We start from the raw sequence: 9,237 nt of genomic DNA on the forward strand, positions 1-9,237 counted from the left end.
AGAAAAAGGGGTGCTCCAGGCAGGGCCTCAACAAGCCAGAAGTTTTCATGTTTTCTCTAGGCCCTTGGATCCTGTGGGGCCTCTAGGTGGGGGTAGCAGCCCAGTGCCACTCTAGCCTGGGGCTGAGCTGGAGTGGGGCCAGAGGTGGCTTGCTCAAGTTCCTGATCCTTTGGGGTTGAGTATAGTTTTGAACTACATTCCTTGTAGACAGCAACCGGGCAATAACAGCATCATAAAACGCTGATGGTTCTGACCCCATGGTCAAGTCAGCCCCAGGACAGGGAGAGAGGTGGTCCCTCTGGGTGTTGGTGGATTAAGGACAAACCTTAGGAATCTGAGCATTCTTGCCCTTCAAATCAAGCCCCAAACACGGAATTTAGCATTTCCATTCTGCCGGGGATTTGTGGCTTACAACTGCTCCCGAGGCCATCCCAATGAGCGTGGCTTAAATGTCATGATGTAGTTTTCAGGTGCATAAGACACTAAAGATCACAGCTGTCTGCAAGAGTGAATTTTAATTAGTCAAGGGATCCCATAAAATCTCTCAGGCTCCAAGGGGGCATCCCCTCCCCCATGCTTTGTTCAGCCTTGGGTATGTGTTACCGCCTCAGATGGCTGGTGATAGTGTGCCCAGGACCCCTGGGGCTGGGGCTGCGAGGGTGAAACTGGTTTTACTTTTCAAAGCTTATCTGTGAGGTCGCTCAAGCCAAATACCTCTGGAGAAAGAAAGAGGGCGACATAAAGACACTTTATGAGCAGCTAACAATGGGACATGGCTCCTGTATTCTTCCTCCACAGGTAGTTTATGGGATCCAGAAAGAAATGATTGTCCCATAGGGAGGGCCATTTGGAAAGGTGTCTGCTTACCTCCTAGCATCTCACTTTCTCAAGCCTACTTCTCCACCCCCACTAATTTTAAAAACTGCCCTTGAGGCTGGGGGGGGGGGGGGGGGGGGGAGGGGGAGCCAAGAGCACCCACCTTCTTTGACACTGTTTTGTATGTTCCAGAGATTGATGTACGAGAACCCGGCCTTTAGTTTTGGATGAGCTAGTTCATTAAGTACACAGCAAGCCAAAGTAAAGGAATTAATAGCAAGAGACATAGAGGTATTTACACAGCATAGAACGGATGCTCAAAACATCCAGCAAAAATCAACCGGGGAAGCCAGCCAGAATTTTTGATGAACAGAGGCATGGCCAAAGCAGAGCGTCCCCTCTGGCAAGGCTTCCCAGTAGAGCAACAAATAGCAACAGTAGTGATAACATCATCAAACCGGGCTTTCAAAACATCCACCAGAAACCCACTGGGGAAGTTGAGGCACTTGGCTGGAGTTCCCAACTGAGCCCTCTGTCCATGGCTGAACTCAGCAGCTTTTGCTCCACTGTGAGTTCCCACGGGCGGGCTCCCGAGGCTGGGCTCCCACGGCCGGGCTCCCCCGCCGAGCTTCCAGCTTCTCTCTCACTGCAGACAATTTCTATCACGGGACGAACAGTAGTAACGTCTGTTGGAGATGGCTGACCTAGCTGTTCTCAAGGACATAATGTTTTTACCTCTGTTTTGATGTTCTCGTCCTTTCTTCTCACAGAGTCAGGGGGCAGCCTATCCCCAAACAAGGGGCATTGGAGGACACTTTGAAACAAACATGTTTGGGCTTGAAAGTCAGAGGGGAGAAAGAGGGGAGAGGACGGGAGGGGAGGGGAGGGGAGGAGGCAGCCCCACTTGAGGAGACAGCTTCTCAGTGAGCTCAAATAGCATGTGATGATTCTCCTACAAAACACACATTGCAGATGCCAGTTAGGATTCAGCAAGTCCAAGACAACTCAGCTGGCCCTGACTCAGCTTGGAGAGGAGAGGCAAATTCTTAGCCTTTGACAAGACTGTAGCCTTCTGGTGTGAAAACAAGCAGGCTGTGACCCAGAGTGCTGAGATGAGCCCGTCATAGGATAACTGAGGCAGAGGATGAACCCAGAACTTAGTTGGGAAGGTGAGCATGTTATTTTGAGATGATGGTGTTATGCCCAGGTCACAGGGACCCCTAAAAGACCACCACAGAGACCAAATCCCATATGTAAAAGCAAAGAGCCTTTATTTTCAAGCTTGGAGCTTGGGCTCTCTGTCCGATGCAGCAGTGAGAGCAGAGAGCCCGGAGCCCAGGCAGGGTGGGGTTTTTAATCATAACAAAGGTTGGGGTGAGGGGATTTCCAGGGTTCAGGATCCTGATTGGCTGATATTTGTCTAGGAGTATAGGGAATGTTTGAAATGTCAGGTATTTTCCCTTAGATGATGCAGGCCTCCCTGGTTGGGGTCAGTTTACAGCTTTTCCTGGGTCCAGGTGTTGCCTGCCAGAAGCTGTGTCTGGACTTCTAAGCCTGTCATGGCAGCTGTGTGATCAGTGTGATCAAGCTGTCGTTGTCCTCCCCCACCCCCCCCCCCCCCCCCCCCCCGCCAACAATGGCAAATTGAATGTCTGCTGCATCTTAGCAGATAGGTAGGTTTGTCTGGGCAAGGGGCTGGAGATGTGGCTCAGTGGTAGTGAACTTGCCTACCATGCACCGGACAGTGGTGGCCTTTAATCCCAGCACTCGGGAGGCAGAGGCAGGTGGATCTCTGTGAGTTCGAGGCCAGCCTGGGCTACAGAGTGAGTTCCAGGAAAGGCTCCAAAGCTACACAGAGAAACCCTGTCTCGAAAAGCCAAAAAAAAAAAAAAAAAAAAAAAAAAAAAAAAAAAAAAAAAAAAAAAAAAAAAAGAAAGAAAGAAAAGAAAAGAAAAGAAAAAGAAAAAGTTCCTGGGTTCAATCCCTAGTACCACAGAACCAAACCAAACAAGCAAACAAAACTGTGATCAAAAGGGGAGATTTAGCCATTGCTAGGCCTTTCAGAAGCAAGCAAGTTTATAAAGGAATATTCTAGAAGAAATAGGAGGCCTAGTGAGATGGCTCAGCAAATAAAGGTGCCTACTGACAAACCGGAGGAGCTGAGTTCAATCCCTAGGACCCATGTCGTAGAAAGAGAGAACTGACTTTTGCTGGAGAGCTTCTCTCCAGGTTCCCCAAGCCCCACAGTCCCACAATCCACGTATAAAATAATCACTCAGACGCTTATATTACTTACAAACTGCTATGGCCGTGGCAGGCTTCTTGCTAACTGTTCTTTTATCTTAAATTAACCCATTTTTATAAATCTATACCTTGCCACATGGCTGGTGGCTTACCAGCGTCTTTACATGCTGTTTGTCCTGGCGGTGGCTGCAGTGTCTCTCCCTCCTTCTTCCTGTTTCCCCAATTCTCCTCTCTCTTTGTCTTGCCTATACTTCCTGTCTGGTCACTGGCCATCAGTGTTTTATTTATATAGAGTGATATCCACAGCAACTGACTCCTGCAAGGGGTCCTCTGACCTCCACATGTGTGCCAGGGCAAGTATGCATGTATGCATGTGCAGTAAATTAATAAAAATATAATTAGAAGAAGAAGAAATAGGAAATCTTGATGGACCTGTAGCATGCAAAGGAAGCTAGAAAAATATTCCCTTTGCACACACATGTGCAGATGTATTTATGTGTGTGTATGTGTGTGTGTGAGTGTGTGTATGTGTACATGTGCACTCACTCATACAGCATAAGCAACAGCAGAAAGAAAGAAATAGGACTTAGTCAAAATGAAGGACTTTTAGCCGGGCAGTGGTGGCGCACGCCTTTAATCCCAGTACTCGAGAGGCAGAGACAGGAGGATCTTTGTGAGTTCGAGGCCAGCCTGGGCTACCAAGTGAGTTCCAGGAAAAGGCGCAAAGCTACACAGAGAAACCCTGTCTCGAAAAACAAAACAAAACAAAACAAAAAAAAAAAAAAAAGAAGGACTTTTGTATCATAAGGAAATTATTAGATTATCAGAAAAGTAAGAATATTTACCTGTTCCATAAGGGACTAGTATGTAGACTATATACATATCTCTCATGACTTAATGAGGAAAGACAATCCAATGGATGAGAATACAAATCTTTCAGAGGCCTGTGAGTGGTTTACAACTTGATAAGATACCAGTGTCCTTATCAACACACACACACACACACACACACACACACACACACACAAACCACAATGAGACACCACTTGCATGTATACATCAGAAAGTCAGGTAACAAGTTTAGTGAGAGTGTGGAGAAAGGAACATTCTAGAAGTTCTTCAAAAGGCTAAACATGGACAAGAAATATCAAGTGCTGGTCAAGCTGTGGGTGAGAATGTAAATTAACATACTTCTTTAGGAAGTCCCTCAAAAGCCTGAAAAGATGAGTTGGAGAGATGGCTCAGAGTTTAGAGACACACGCCTCTCAGACTTGGCCATGAGTTCACTCTCTGGATTATGAGCGGAAGGAGAGAACCAACTCCACAGGTGTCCTCTGACTTCCACATGCTCACCATGGCATGAATGTGCCCCTCCATCGTGCCCACATGCATACATACACATAAATACACAACTGAAAACATTAACACATGACATAGAATCATATTCCTGTGAAAATAAGGCAAAGAAATCATATCAAAGAGCTCTCTATCTGTCCACATTTATCGCAACATTATTAACAATAGCCAGAGTCTAAAATTAACTAAATGTTCAGCACTGCATGAATGAATACAGAAAATATGTTATATTCATAATAACTACTCAGACGTAAAAAAGGACTTGGATGGCATTATGTAAAAGGTGGGTACAGGAAGACAAAGACTGTATGACCTCACTCAGGTGAATTCTAAAAACCTTGGAATTAATAACAGAACTGTTGTTTGTTGTTTTTGCTCTTTTGGGGGGCCTGCCACCCAGTTCCTAAATAAATCACACACAGAGGCTGATTCTTAATTGTAAGTGCCCGGTCTTAGCTTGGCTCGTTTCTTGCTGGCTTACTCCTTATCTTGTTTCTTACCCCTGTCTGTCTGTTGCCTCTGGGTTTTACCTTTCTCTATTTCTGTATACCTTTTCTTTCCTTCTTACTTCGTGTCTGGCTGTGTAGCTGGGTGGCTGGGTGGCTGGCCCCTGAATTCTTCCTCTCCTTTTCTTCCTGCTCCTTCTCCCCCCCTCCGGTTTTCTCCTGCCAATTATCCTCTCTGGCTGCCAACCCCGCCTATCCTTTTTCCTGCCTCACTAGTGGCCATTCAGCTCTTTATTAGACCAATCAGGTGTCTTAGACAGGCAAAGTAACACAGCTTCACAGAGTTAAACAAATGCAACATAAAAGAATGCAACACATCTTTGCATCATTAAATAAATATTCCACAGCATAAGAGAATGTAGCACATCTGAAAATAATATTCTACAACACAGAATATTGGTTCCTAGAAAGGAGATGGAGAGGGTGGGCTAGGGAAAGAGCTATAAGCAGGTGGGTGAATAGGCACTGGTGTTTGTTGTGTGGTAGGGTACTGTGAAGCTAGAGATAACTCAGTGTTCAAGAATACTGGCTGTTCTTGTAGGGGACTCAGATTCCTGTATGGTCTCCACAACCATCTGTAACTCCAGTTTCAGGGGATCTGATGCCCTCTTCTGGTGTGTAAGGGCACGTGCGCGCACACACACACACACAAGCACACACACACACACACACACACACACACACACACACACACACTAAAAATAAAAACAATTAAAAAAAAACCAAATAATGTGCCATACATTCTAAAATAGCTAGAAAAGTGGTTTTGGATGTTCTCACCACAATTTATTTATTTTTATTTGTTTATTCATTTTTTGGTTTTTTGAGACAGGGTTTCTCTGTGTAGCTTTGCACCTTTCCTGGAACTCGCTTTGTAGACCAGACTGGCCTCGAACTCACAGAGATCTGCCTGACTCTGCCTCCCGAGTGCTGGGATTAAAGGTGTGCACCACCATCACCCCGGCTTATAAGTGCAACCTGGGAACACTGTTCTAGCTACTGGAGAAGCTGAGGCTGGGGTGAGCTTCGGAGTAAAAAAAAAAAAAAGGACAAAGGGAATGATTTGCTCATTACATGATGGATGCACACATCCGGCCACCATGTCACGTCCTATCAATACCCACAATTAAAACAGGACGGTAAAAACAACTGAATCTGGTAAGCAAGAGTAGTCCACTGGGCAGTGGAGAAGGGCCTGCCAGGCTGGAGAGCAGTGTGGTCAAGGACAGAGCTTGGGAATCCCTAACTCCTGGTGTGACAGTGGCAGCCTGCACTGTGAGTGTGAGGTGAAACTGCAAAGTGGGGGGATCGCAGGTGTGCAGTATGGAGTCCTCAGGAGGCTGCTGTGAGCCTTGGGGAAGCCAGGAGGAAGGCACACGGAGACTTGTCCTTTAGGAAGATTGCTCTGCACATTGGCGCGGGACTGAAGCAAGCTGGATTCAAGGGGTCTGTGGTTTGTGTGCTCAGTGTCCTCCCAAGGCCTGGAGTGATGGTTTTAGGCAACACAGTGGGTTCTCTCATTCCACATGGGTCTGGGGGAGCTGAACTCAGGCTTGTCAGCAGGCATTTTTCCTCACTGAACCATCTCCGGAGCCCCGTGTGTGGATTTATCTTTGTGCTGTTACTTAGGCTGTATATCATTTTAGGGCCATAGTTCCTTCTACAGTGCTGATATGCCATAATTTTTCCATGTAACTATTCTGTGGTGAGCGAGTACTTGTTTTAATGAGGTCTCTTTAGTTGCAAATGATTGAGGTGACTTGAGGTAGTTGTGGGAGTCTGGGGACCTATAGGTCCTTACAAAGGGTTGTACTCAACAGTGGCATGTGTATGCTGGGCCTAATTGGTTGAACTCTTGCCTGAATGTTCTGATTCTTTGCTAATTTCCCGGATGTAAAATGAATCCTGTACTGGGCTTTGATTTTAATAATAAAGGGTAACAATGCATATAGGCTTGTCTCGTGCACAATCCCTGTGTGTATGTACCCTTCAGCTGGCTGGCTGTGGGCAAGGCTTGCAGACTCTGCCTGTGAACTGAGTCGGAGGCTCCAGCCACCACACACCTTCCCATTTCCTAGGAACATCCAGAGCTGTCTCCCACTGTGCAGCAGAGGCCAATGTGTTCCAGTCGGCACCACAGGGCAGGCTGCGTTTCTGCAGGCTGCTGGAGAGGGGCCGGGGAGGTGATAAGTGAAACCCATCACAGCTTCTGGAACCCGCTCAGAGGACACACCGGGCGGCGGCTGGAGGAGCAGCAGGACTTGGCGGAACCAGCAACGCTGTGAGGAGAATGATCACATTTCAGAAACTGGAGTCCTCAGCGCGGAAGGTCTTCAGAGGCCAGCTCACAAACAACCCAGCAACCACGTGGAATGCCTGGGGAGAGAGACAGAAGGAAAAGGGAGTCCGTATTTTGCTTAAACCCAGTCTCCTTTGTCTCTCCTCTGGGTGGTGTCTATGCAAGGAACCAAACTGGGGTTGGTGATTTCCCTTGTGTGGACGGAGCTGTGAGAGAAGGATGGGGAGGAGCCTTTAGTGTGGAAAGAGTGTAAGTCAGGGGATGGGGTGAAGCGCTCGGGACAGGGAAGCACTTGTCTTGCAAAAATGAGGACCCAGGTTCGATCCTCAGAACCCACCAACACGCAGGTATGGACAAGCAGTCAGGTGTAGTACTGAGTTCTTGTAACCCCAGAGCAGGGGGTGCGGGCAAGTGGGTTTCTGGGACTCACTGGCCATCCAGTCTAGCCTAATTGGTGAGCCCCAAGTTCCAGTAAGAGAGCAGAGCGTGTCTTGAAAAACAAGGTGGGGGCTAGAGAGATGGCTCATCCGGTGCAGACGCTTGCCAGGCAGACCTAGCAACCAGTGACTGATTCCTGGAGCCCCAGGAAAGGTGGAAGTAGAGAACTGACTCCACAAAGTTATCCTCTGGTCTCCACACAGAAACCATGGCAACCATGCCCCTTCACACATCATGTGCGCGCGCACACACACACGCACGCGAGCATACACACACACCCACCCCAGCAACAACAAGAGTAATAAAAAGAAAGACAAAACCAAGTGGGTGCCCCCTGAGGAGCGACACTCAAGGTTGTCTTCTGACCCCCACTCTGTGCACCCGCAGACATGTGCACACAAGAAGAGCATAAGCTAGTTCTTCACAGGGCCCCAAACCATGACTTGTATGCCTTATCTACTGGTTTATGCTCATTAAAAAGGCTACACATTTTGAGAATTCCTAAATTTGTTTCAGTTTTTTTTTTTTAAATCTTTGCACATGGAGACTATTACAGTTTAATCAAATTTTTAATGTGGTTCATAATAATTTTCCTCATGAGCTTTTGGGAGACTCTGGAAGGGCAGCATGGGCGAGCATGTGCAAAGGGGTAGGGGCCCCCTTGCAAGAACCAGGAGGTTTGGTGGAAAAAGGAATCCTCTACCTAATATGAGATTTCTTCTGCATTTGGTGTCTCTTATAAATCGGATTTCACTTGCTTTATGTTTTCCAGAATGTTCTTGAAAGCTATGGGCCTCTGAAAGCATTGTTTCCTTATCCCCATGCTGCTGGGGACACTTGGGAAAAGGATTCCTCATCCACCACCCCCGTCTCTCCCTCTGTTCCTTTCCCTCCTTACTCACTTTGGGTGAAGTAGGACTTTGAGCTCCTGATCCTCCTGCCTCCGTCTCCTGGATGCTGGGACCACAGGTGGGCGCCACTGTGCTCTACTCCCGCCTGCCCTTCATCTCTTCGTTCCTTCTGTTCTTTCTCTAATTTTACAAGGTTTATTTTTATTATGTTATATGTTATATGTCTGAGTGTTTTCCCGCACGTGTGTCTGTGTAGCACTTGAGTGTCTGGTGCCTGAGGTCAGCAGAGGGCATAAGATGCCCTGGAACTGGAATTACAGATGATTGTGAGCCATCATGTGGGTGCTGGCAATCAAATCCAGGTCCTTCACAAGAGCAACAAGTGCTCTTAACCACTGAAGAAATTCTTCAGATCCCTTCTGCCATTTCTTATATATAGATATGAAAAATATATAGTCTCATATATAGTCTACCATCTTGAACTGAGCATATCTGTCTGAATTGTCTAGTTTTAAAACCCAATCCTTCAGGACTTAAAGGGACCATGGTGTGACCAGCCATCAGTTCTTACTATTATTATTTTACGTGATCAGCTTTCTGGTTGAGCAGTTTGCTCTTGGATATGATGGTCCTCCTCGATTGTGAACTAAACCCTCTCTGATTATTCCTGACTCCCTCTTTTTCTCGGCCCCTCCCTTTGGCAGGGACCACATCCAGGAGGAGTGCT

Source organism: Peromyscus leucopus, chromosome 8b (assembly GCF_004664715.2).
Source record: "Peromyscus leucopus breed LL Stock chromosome 8b, UCI_PerLeu_2.1, whole genome shotgun sequence".
In the NCBI taxonomy this organism is placed as follows: Eukaryota; Metazoa; Chordata; class Mammalia; order Rodentia; family Cricetidae; genus Peromyscus; species Peromyscus leucopus.